General features: G+C 41.7%; 1 protein-coding gene across 1 annotated transcript in view; it reads right to left on the reverse strand.

Moving 5' to 3' along the window:
• Window positions 1-12,457, reverse strand: part of LOC122573726 — a 179,497-nt gene that overhangs the window by 157,276 nt on the left and 9,764 nt on the right. The gene's annotated exons all lie outside the window — the stretch shown is intronic.

The raw sequence follows: 12,457 nt of genomic DNA on the forward strand, positions 1-12,457 counted from the left end.
ACAAAATTGCGCGACGAAATTTTCGAAAATTTAACGATAAGCGACATTTTCTTGCACATTTCCAAACAACTTTTCCAGGTTTCGCGTTATCTGAGAAGTTCTTTTCGACCGCGTACAGTCGGCAAATGGAAAAACGTGGTGAGATATATTTCCAGAAAATGAAATTTTCTCTACGATCGAGCGAAAGGTTTGAGATCAAATTTTGTCTCGTTTTTCCGAGGACTTTTTTCAAGTTTTGCTGCGCGAGAAATTCCTCCTGGTTGCGTAACTAATCGAACCGCGTAAAAATCGTAGAACGATTTTTTTAGAAAATTAAATTTTCCCCCTAGTCGAGATATTGGTATCTCGTCGAATGGCATTATATTTCGCTTTCCCAGCGAATTTTGTTTTACGTTCTGCCGTTTCGGAAGTTCTTCTTGAACGCGTATAATTGAAACGCGCAAAAATTGTGCGATACATTCTCGGAAAATTAAATTTCCGCCGTGATTCCGACGAATGGTATTTTGTTTCACTTGCCGAAAGAACTTTTTTAAGTTTTGCTATTTCACAAGTTCTTCTTGCTCGATAAATTTTTAGAAAATTAAATTTTCACTCCGATCGAGATATTTTGTTTCGTTTTTCCCCAAAAGTATTTTAGTATTGTATTATACGAAAATCGAATTTTACATCACCTGAGAATTTAGAGAATATTAAGTTCGAAACTAACTACGACCAAACTAAAATAAGCGGCATCTTTTTCTTCTCTTTGCTAGAATTTTCGCATACATTTCGAGAACTGGAATCCCATTGATACTTTGATTGTATTAACGGGAAAAGTTCTGCTCGTAATGACTTTTTCCATCGGTGAAAACACGGTTTGAAACGGAATCGTTCGCGAAAATAGATTTTCCAGTCGATGATTTTGCCAATCGGTACAGTTCGCCGAAACTTTGTCCGTGCTATTTTTCTCGGATATCGATCTGTTGTTTTGCTCACGTTAACGCACGTATTCTTGCTCGCAGGGATAACAAATATGAGAAAATTAATTTCGAATTTCGAAATAAAGTTTTAACGACACTTCGTTGCACATAAACGGATATCTTCTTATCGAGAATTACAACAATTAGCAACAAATGGCAATTTGATTCTTCGATGAAATTGAAACTGAATTTTTATTTCGTTTACTTTTATTTCATTCCCTTCGTTATACGCAGCTTCCTGTAAATCTAATTTCTTTCCCTTTGAGCAGTTCGTAAACTCGGAGTTCCTTTCCCGCCATAAACTTCAATTTTCTTGAAAAACAAACTTCCAAGCTTCCAATTATCTTGCTGTTCAAACTAACAACTTTCGATTTGTTGTCTTAAGTAATATTTGAGAAACCAGCGCGGCAAGAGAGCGAGCGAAAATTGAAAATTCTAACTTGATGCTTGAAAAAAAGAAAAAAGAAAAAAGGATATCGAGTTTCTTAACTCTCCTCCCTCCTTCCACGTACTACTACCTTAACTAACCATCAACTTTTTATCCAATCTAAGCCGAGGAATATTTCAAATCGAGAAACGAGTATCGCCGGAAGAGACGCGGCAGTTAATAAAGCGCAAAACGCGATCAACTTTGAATATCTTTCGTTAACATATCGAAGATCGTAATGTCCGTGTTTCTTCGTCTTCCCAACCAAACAGAAGTATTGGGTTGGCAACTAAGTGATTGCGGATTTTCTCATTACCACCTAATGACAAAATCCGCAATCACTTAGTTTCCAACCCAATAAATGGATCGATCATTTTGTACGATCAATGCCAAGACGAATTAGCATATTTTAAGAATTATACCGTCGAATCCACCGTATGGCCTCTGCGCGTCCATCTATGGAAAATATTTTCTGTACGACGAGCCCTGCCGCTAATAAAATTCAAGAATCAACTAGTCGTTTCGTCACAACTCGTTGAAGTGGTCATCGCCACTTCTGAGGAAACTCTACATCTGGTGTTTTTAGTTTTCTCAAGCACTGAAGCCATCGACAGCGTATAGACGATAGACTGGGACGAAGGCAGACCATAGACAGTAGACAGGCAACGATGGTGTCACGTAAAATTTACGATAAAAAAAAGGAGTAACTTAACTTGACCGTGTTTTTATAATTCTGTAGGCTTTTATTAAGTATAGTATTACAATGAAGCTCAAATCACGGCCAAACTGTACACAAGACTAGACTCAAGACTAAAAAGACTCTTCTTGGTCGAACGTTTGCAGTGTTTATAGGTCGCGTTTGTAGGTGTTGAGGGGCAAGGGGCGGATCCTAATTGCCCTACGTAATGAGGAAAATGTAATGTTGAGCCACGTGCAAAGGCCAAGTCAAAACCAAACGGTCCGCTGTTAGATAGTATGGAATGGCGTGAATTTGGGTATGGTCGTTGTCACGATGGCTTCGGGGCTTGAAAGTATTATAGGCTAACACTGATAGCGTGCGGATTTGGACCAGCTCAAATTATATTCCTATATACTTACACTTCTGTATTAAAACATATTTTCTACCTTGCGATTTATCCACGCGTTCCACTGTTCATACATCTAATAACCTCAACGCAACTGAATTCTAACATTATAACAGCCACGCGTACTCTATATAATATTATCAATTAATGACAAAATCTGCAATCACTTCATTTCCAACCCAATATTTCGGTATTAATTTTTTCCCAACAAAACGATCCCTAGCGACGCATCTGCGATTATTCGATTGTCCAAGGAAATTAGCGAAATTGTTGAAGGTCACCACTTTTAAGAAAACCCTACATCTGGTCTTTTTAGCTTTCTAAAGCACTGAAGCCATCGACAGCGTATAGACAAAAGACTGGGACCAAGGCAGACCATAAACAGTCGAGAGGCGACGTTGGCTTCGCGGTTTTTCAGTTATAGAGTAACACTGCTAGCGTGCGGATCTGCACCAGCTCAAATTATTATTTCATGCTTGTATCTTTCACTTCTGTATTTAAAATATATTTGTCTACCTTATAATTTATCCACGCGTCTCTCTCTCTATACAGAAATTATTTCGCGGAATTAAAATTGAAGATCGTATCGAACAACAAAAATTTCTCAAATCGTTTATAGACCGATTCTGCGATCGTTTTACCGGAGAAACGTTCCTCTTGCTCGGCGAATCGTTTCAAGCGGAATCTTACGAAATACGATATTTGTTGTCGCCGAAAAAAGATGTTTTCTTAAGAACACGTTCTCCGGAGGATCCTTCTGAAAGCTGTTCGTAATCGATCATCGCGGAACATCCTCGATATTTATCAACATCCTGCACACGTGTCGCTATATTTACATACTCGGCTCTCTCCATGCGGTGGAAACATTTTTGGCAAACGGCCTAGAAACATTTAGAGAATCCTCCGGACAGAGATAAACTGAGACAAACTGGCGTAAAGATAATGGGTCTGTGCCGGAACAGTGATTCGAATCTGCCACTCGCCTAATCACTTGTTCCTCGACGGATAACGATAATCGCCTTTCTGTTTTACGTCAGAGACAACGCTAAAGCGAGATACGGTGTTGTTGTACAATAGCAACGAAACACAACGCGCGTAACATACAACCGAAATATGACACGTTGAACGTTGCTCGATCGTTTGTATTCGCCTGTTACTCACTCGATGGCGAAAAACGGGTACTTCGATACGACGTTCGGCATCGGTTGATGGTTTATCGCGTTGGGAAGAATTTTACGGAAATCCGTGTTCGTCGTGTAAGCGGAAATAAAAGAGCGGAAGCTAAGCAAAGATCTGTTAAATGTTGTCCATACGACAACGCGTACCGTAGTTTACATATATCGCGTATTTTCCCATTTTACGCGAATTCTCGTTACGTGCATTTTTGCTAGCTAGGTCGTTTTTCGAAAGTACAGTGAAAAATTGCAAACGAATAGAATAGACGGGACGCGGACGTCGAGGCTGAAGATGCAAGTGCACGAGAGGACGACGCGGTGATAACCGTAACTACGAACGAATGGGAAAAAGATATCGTAGAGCTCGTACAACGACCTTGCGCAACCAGCTATTCAGCGAAAGATCTCAAAAATGGAAATACAGAAGCAATGTCGTCAGCTACGAACGTGTTAACGGGTTAGAAAAAGAAGTGAATCTCGTTCGTCCAACTAGACGCGTCTCAACGCACAAAATTTCAGCCGACAAAGAAACTCGGAACAAACGAACGACGATTGTCGCGTTGGAGATTCGCGTCGTCCTCGTCCTATTCCCGTAGGAACGATTCGTTCGAAAAACGCGACACGAAGGGATACCGAGTGCTGCTCATTAATCCCTGATGCGTTTTCTCCGCCTCTGCTGTCGTCGCTCGGTTCGCCTTAACCGTCGCATTCCTTGTGTACATAGTCCAACGATGGATCTCGATGAAAAAAAAAGAGAGAAAAAAAAAGGTAGAGCCGAGGAGAAAGAAAAAGGCGAGCAAACGGAAGCTGGCTTGAGCCCTCGACGGCCGGCTAGTAGTTTAATTAGTTCGTTAGCCTTTTCACCGAGCTTCTTCCTTTTCTCTGTCTTTTCTCTCTCGTTACTTTACTCTTTCTTTTTTACCTTCGTTTGCCTGTTCGGTCGTCGTGACTCTGATTTCTCCAACACGGCGTGAGTTGCGATCCTCGGACGCGTGGTTGGTGATCGAGAGGAGCGAGTTTTTCCAGGAAATCGATTTGAAACGTGGCACGAGAAGCAACTAGAGGATGATTTCTCGCGTCATTTTCATTTTCGTACTAATTGCTATACATTATGTTACTGTACGTTTCTGGTGCAACGACTGTCTTCGCGACAACTTCCTTCACTATCTTTCAAGCCAAGCTCTCTCTGACATGTTCTTGTAATTTATAGCGGTCGATTAACGCTCAATTATCATCTTTCCCTGCCATGTTAGCAAAAGGTCAAGGGAAATGACCATTCGAATATTTCTAACAACCGTACTCGTATTTAACACGCTTATATATATATGTGTGGATGCAACTGTCTACATTCAATTTCTTCTATTTTACTTTCATTCTCTCTTTTATCAATAGACAAAATTCTGGCTACAGAGTGTTGACAAAATTTTAATACAACAAGTATTCGAGTATACTTCTACGGACAACTGTGTACAACACACCCTATCGTTATCTACGATACATCAAAATTCTCCTATCCTCCTCGCTCCTTTCTATTCCTCCCGCGAACAGATAAAATTCTGGATTATACGAAATGTCGACAAGAATCCAAGGAAAGAAATATCCGACTAACTCTGCGAACAACCGTGTTCGACACATCCTACAATTATTCCATGTACATTCAGTACATTCTCTTATTCTCTTCGTTCTTTCTTCGTCCGATAAATAATCGAGATTCTAATCACAGATTATTAACGACAATCAAAATCTCGATGATTTCTTATATAATTTCTTCGCAATATTTTTAAACAATTTGGACGAAGCTACGAGTTATTCTTCCTATGAACGACCATACTCCTATTTAACGCTTCTACGTATACGTTGAATTATCCACAACAAAATTTCTCCCTCGTTTACTTTCTTTTTTCCACCCACAAACAAACAAAATTCTAATTAAGCAACGTTGAAAAAAGTCTATGAAAGAATACTTATTCGAATACACTTGCGCGAATAACCGTGTAACAACGCACCTTGTAATTATTTAATATACATCGAGTTTCTCCTATTCTCTTTCTTCCTTTCTTTTTTCCTCCCCTCTACTACGAAAGGTTTAAATCGAGCAAGGGTTACGATATTTTTCCACGGGATCCATTGGTGCTCGAGTTGCAGGCCCGCTCACGCTCCCACGGCCATAATTATGGATAAGAGTGGCAATAAATAACGTACGTGCGGCTCGTATATAAAGTCAGCGAGACGGGTATAATTCGTGCATAATTTACTCGTTTTCGATAGGTGGGAGCTGTTCGGGTGTGGGACGGGACCAAGTTTTCGCGGTTCCTAAATCGACGCAGCACTTTAGAAGGAAATCGTGCCGGATACTCGTCGAATCTCTTTACATATTACAGCCCGTACAGTCGAAATAACCGTTCGATAGGGACCATTTTCCTCTCCAAGATACTGGCTGCGCTTGAGTTACGACCATTTTTATCTCCAACTCTACCCGCCAAACTATTTTCTCTCTCCTTTTTTCAATGCCAATCCAATCGATCTCCGTGCTCTCTCGGTTTTTCCTTTCCGCGTCTCCTTGCGGCGATCCATACGACGAACGTTCGTCGAATTTGCTTGAGAAATGGCAGAACGATTCTTACTTCCAAGTATCGTTTCCAACGTTCAAGAGCTGAGATTCTATTCGTCCAGATTTCCGTTAGCCACCCCGTCGTCTTGCCGCGCTCTCGCTGAGACACGAGCTTCCGAGAAAGAATCGCGTGGTCGCGGATTCTTCTGTTTTAAACGCGCACAAAATGTTAGTACGGAAAATTGCAGCGAATTCGAATAAACCACAAACAAAGTACAACTGTACAGTCTAGGACGATCGTTTGGGTCGCGCAGCTATTTCGCGGCAAGATGACTCGATAACTCGGCTCGTTTCGTAGACGATTTTCACCAAAAACCGAGAGATATTCGCTCGGCTTGTTATCCTAATAAGCATCGACCATAAAGGTGTCGTAAAGAGTCGTGGCTCATGGAGAGTAATTACGCTATGAGGAGGCTCGTTACAGCAAGAAGGATCGTTAAACCTTTTGCAGCTGTTACAAAGTAGAAAAGCATAAGGAAAGATCCGGTCGATCGGGCACGATCGGAGGCTTCTTGTCTGGCGAAACGATCGCGTTAGATGCAGTCGCTACGATTGCACGCCTCTGCTCTCGCAGCAGCGAGATACGTCGATAAATAAGACGATATTATGACCAGCGGCGAGCGGTTCGTGATGCTTTCACCGGTATCTAGCGCACAGTGTTTAAGAGGCACGGCGAGGCCGCGTTATTATCCGGGTGCGAATACGCGTCTCTTCTCCACGCGCTGTCCGATACTTCGCGCGATCGTCTACTTTTCTTATCGACCGCCGCGCGTCGATCGTTCAACCCCGCTGTTAAACGTATACAGACACCTGTATCGCGCGTAGAAAAATCAAAATTTATCACGGATATCGATAATATAATTTCTACGATTTTCTTATCTCGTAGAAACTTGAAATTTCCCGCCGCACCTCGCGCAAATGTCCGCCATGCTTTTCTTATCAGCAGGCGCGCGTCTATGATCGTTGAAACCTGCGGTTAAACGCACACGGATACAAGTCGTATCGCGTTTGTGGATGAATGGAAATTCGTTATAATGCGCATCGGTGGATATCGATAACGTGGTTCCAGGTAGATTTTTTAATTCGTGGAAACTCGATGTTTCCTGGACGATACCTCGATATCCTTTCTTTATCGGCCGATCGTTCACCCATCTCGCGATTAAACGTACACGGGCGTTCGTATCGCATTTGGAAAAATACAAATTTATAACGAATATCGGTAACGTGGTTGGAAGATTCTTCGATTCACGAGAACTTGAACTTTTCAACGACGCTTCGCGCGGACATGTACAATAAATCTTCTCTTATCAACCCCTGCGCGCCGATGATCATTCACCTCTGTGATTAAACGTATGCGCGTAGATAAGCGCGCGTATTGTATTCAGGAAAATAAAACTTCGCAATGTATATCGCTGGATGTTGATAATACGGTTCCCTATGCTCTTTTCATTCGCGTAAACTTGCAGTTCTCAACGTGTAACTCGCTTTTTCGCGTAATTTAAAATACCATCTAATGACAAAATCCGCAAACACTTAGTTGCCAACTTAATATATATGTCGGAGATGGAAGGACATCGGGGCCTTTCTTTTGGAATTTTTGGGAAGATCTCCGATACTTTAGTCTAGACTTTTCATTGTAGCTGTGCTTAAATAATAAAACTTAGAAGTAATTGTTTATGATTTAATCCGATTACGCGTGCCCGAGATTTATGACAATAGACTTGGGCTCGAAGTGACACAACGGGTCGCTAAACGTAGCCACGGTCACAGGATGGACGTTTTTACCTAACGGAGGTACGGAGTAATTGTATAGCTCTCCTTAAAAATATAGTTGACCCGAGGGGTACAGAGAGGTACGGAGAAGAGTATATAAGCGCAGTTCCACCTGGACCGAGACGAGTAAGTTGACTTCTACTTGCACTGTGGACAAGTAAGTCGAGTTACACTTGAAGTTCAGTTCGACTCAGACTTTGGAAGAAAGCGCATTTGCTATCCCGTCGACCGTGGATTCGTTATTGATCCTAAGATCATTGTCATTAGCATCTCGAGTGTCCAATGGCCACGGTTACTTGTCAAACTCTGTAATAATCATCTTTGTACCGGTAAATATCATCTATATTGTACAACAACAATGGCTAATCCAAATGAAGATTCGTTACACGCCCCTAACCGCGATGAGAACTGGACATATAAAACCTCAACAAGATCGAATTACTACGAAATTTGTATTCGCTTCGCAAATAGTACGAAAGCAAAGCTGTTTCGGGATCGTTGTAGTCGTCGGTTGAAACGCATCCAACGTTAGAGAGCTGTAGAATCTGCGAAATTTATTATGGTGCTCACGTTCGAAGAAGGATCGTTCGTTATGGGCGAAAATCTAAAAAATTCAGACCGTCGTAAAAGTTACTTCTCGATCTGCGAGTCGTATAAATTTCCATCTTTTTGCACGCGGCCAAAGAAATAGACTCGCAATGGGAATTTCTTTCGTTCGTTTATGGGAAATTAACCCTTTGCGGACGCGTGTCGGCATATAGCCGCCCGAACCTGTTCACAGTTCCTTTTGTCCAGGACAGTTATTTTGAAATGGCTGGCGCATTTTCCTATTTTTCTAAACGATAATTTACTCGTGGGTATAGTAAACTAAACAGTATTATGTTTTTAATGAAAGAAAATTGTAGATCTTTAGAAGTCTTATCTTCCGTTTGACGTAAACTCGCGATGCAGGATGATGGTCGAGTCAGAACGAATTTCGATCCTTCAATGGCATTTACCAGACGAATCAGCAAGCTCTTTATATATTTTATATGTTTTATAATACCTTATTCGCGATGCTTAAAAGATCCAGAAAGGACAAAGTAACGACGAATATTATTAGGTTGTGCGAAAAGTTTCTTTCGTTTTGTAAGGAAATAATAGACGCACAACGTTCTTTGTTTCATATTATTTTGTCGAATCACGTACGATCCATTTTCTTCTGTTGAGATAATTTTGAGAGCGACATTTCACAGACTTGGTTTCACGATTGTATGAAAATGCACTGTTGTAGAAAACACATTTGCGAAAGGAAGACACTTCCCGGACAACCTAATATTTTGAAGCTGACAAGATAGAAGAGGACGACGGTGCTTCAGACAATGGAAACGAACTTCGATCAACAAGGATACTGCTCAGACGTTTCGATATTTCTACCGATAGCGACAGTAACGATGAACTACATATCGAAGAAAATAATACAAGCTTCGACAATGAACACCGCTGAACATCGTTCAACCAGTACATTTCCTCAGCCGCGCCAATACGTTTCCGCATCCCCGTTAAAGGTCGTTCAAAATCCGTTAAAAATCAACGCACAGGCATATTTGGCGGATAAAAGCGCGCAGAACAACGCGTGTAGCAGCTCGCTAGCGACGCGAGGCGCGATGAATAATATTTAACGAGAGATCCGATGACCGGTGCGCACCGAGTCTACAGGCATGAATACACTTAGGGAAATTAGAGTGGCGAGAGAAATGGCCGGTGTAGTCGAGTGGCGGTGTATCGCGAGTACACCGGTGACTGTGACAGAAGCACGAGTCGACGAACAACGTACCATGACCGTACCGTTACCGGCGCGCCGGTGTAAATCAAGCTTTAGTGGCAGCCGACTCTCCTTCGACCTTAATAAAACGAGTCACGGCTAGCCTACGATCATGCTAATCGGCGAAACAGCCCGCGATCCTTCACGGTGTGATAAACTAATCGCGAAAACAAATCGCTCTTACTTAATCTTCTTAATCTCCTCGTTCTCTTTCTATTTCTTTTCCTTTTCCCTATGCAAATAGCGTTCTATTTTATTTAATCCTCCTACGTTTTTCCCTACGATTATCTTCCACCAGATCATATTTTTTTTAACGTTAGAAAAATATCTTCGGTTTGTCGTTTCAACGTTACGTTAAACGCATATTCTTCCAGCATCGCGTTCTTTCTGTTCGATAGAATCGAAAGGTTCAAACGTAAACAGAAATTTCTATATCTCGATCTTACTGTCGTTTTAACGATCAACGAAAACAGGTTGGAACGCTTCGAGAGAATGTTAAACGCAAGATGGAAACGAGAGATTATGCGGAGCTTTTGTCTACTTTGTCCGAATTAAAGATATCTCTTAGCGTCAGATAAAACAAAACACGATAGAGCCGAGAATGATCAAAGCTACACTGCTTTGCGAGAATCGACGCGATCCACGTTCTTTATTGGATTTTTCAAAATGATTAAAATAAGGTAAATTTCATGGACTAACGAAATTGTCAATCGCGCGGATCGTTGCTTCGTTCGTCGAATCTACTTTGAATATATTTTCCCGTCCCGTGTTCTGTGGAACCCAAATGTTTCCAACGTACCGCGTGTTTCAATTTACGAAACTGTACATCTTTGAACATATCGCTACACATTTGCCAAACTTGTACTCTATCCGGCCGAATGCAACGCTTCCAACTACGTGTTTCAGTTTCTAAAACTATCTATACCTTCCGGCGTATTATTGCAGCTATCTTTGCCATTCTCGTACATCTGAAACGCGCTACTTTTCCCAATATTCCATGCTCCTACCTCGAACGCGACGCCTACACGTTCCACTTTTCGAACTTTCATTTTTTCCTAAAATTGTACACGCGTTACGATTATTACACGTACGATTTGGTTTCGCGCACAGCTTCTACAGAACCGAAACGCTAATTGGTCAAATTTGCTCCCGCCAAAATCCAAACGTGGATTTGAAAATTAGCCGGTTAACCGCGGCATTTAGTTTTAAGAATTCCTTGCGGGATGCGCACGACGAGTATACACGTCGAACCTTTAGACTTCGATAAATTTATAACCGTCTTTAATGCTTTGGTAAAAATAAAGGGACTTGTACTTGGGCACAAAAGTTGGTATGGCTAGCCGAAAAATTCAAATTTTAAGAATTTTCGGCTTCTAGTAATTAGTGAAATCAAGTAGTATGTATTCTATAAATCAATTTTGCCACATGAAATGAAAACTCTGGATAAATTTACTCGATCTTTTTAAATTTCAAATAAAACGATAAGATTCGCCAGGTTTGGAAACTAAAAAATAGCTCGAACAAAACTGACTGATTTAGGATAATCTTGCATCGTTCAATATTCTCCCTTTATTGACAATATTCTCTCTTTGTCGACAAGTCGAAGCCAGTTAGCTGGTTAAGCTAAATACCAGACGGAAACACGATCATGAAAGAATTGGAAATCTTCCAAAACGAAAATAATAAAACCATAAATCCCTGTACAGCGCGGCTATATCTTCTCAAATCCGCTAATGAATTTTCAATGGGTCAAACGATCCGCCGAAAGAAGATTTCCGCTTTCGACCGATTAAGTCGAGAAAGATCGGTTCGGGGATTGAGCCAACGAGCTTTAGTTGTCTTTTTCTGAAAAAGATCTTGAGCGGTGATAGCGATCGTCCTCGAACACGATCAATTTCCACGTATCACCTAAGAACTCGAGGAGAAATAATATCTTTTGTGACAACGATATTACGTTCAAGGCTGTTTGGACCTGTTGTTTCGTATCCTTAATTATGCCAATTGCTACGCTGGCCGCCTCGACTTTTTGCTTGGAAATACCACCTCGTTGAAACGAACCTCGCGCAGCCTTGTGACGTAGACGGCGGTTTGACATCGCCTTTGTATCTTTCGAATTACGTTCGTTTGATTGTCACGTTGCACGCGTATAATTGGGCCATGGCCTGTTAACGAACCATACGAAGCGGCACGAAACGAAACGGTTGCGTGGCAAACGGAACGCGGTCCGACGTTCACCGTCCAACGTCCAACGTCCAACGTTTAACGGACGAGATGAGGCCGAGCGCAAACTCGAAAAATTCATAAATCTTATCGTTAACATCTGTTCGCGACGCGTTCGAGCTCGTTCGTCTTGGCGTTCCTCTTATTTCTTTACGCCGGCTGTCTCTCGCATTTCTCCAGGGCCACGATTCGCCTTCGTTCCCAGCCAGCCGTGCATCCTTCCCTTTTTTCCTCGGTCCAAGGGTAGCCAGAGGTTACAACCGAGAGTTTACGCTGCGGACAGCAGGTGCGAGCGCGAGATCTACCTTTGGTTCTAATGGAATTTCGTGGAAAGTTATCGCGGCCCACTGCTACCTTCGTATCTAATTTTATTAAATAGGTTTGGGGTTTGATATTTGATCGA

The sequence above is a fragment of the Bombus pyrosoma genome, linkage group LG12 (genome assembly GCF_014825855.1).
Source record: "Bombus pyrosoma isolate SC7728 linkage group LG12, ASM1482585v1, whole genome shotgun sequence".
Lineage (NCBI taxonomy): Eukaryota > Metazoa > Arthropoda > Insecta > Hymenoptera > Apidae > Bombus > Bombus pyrosoma.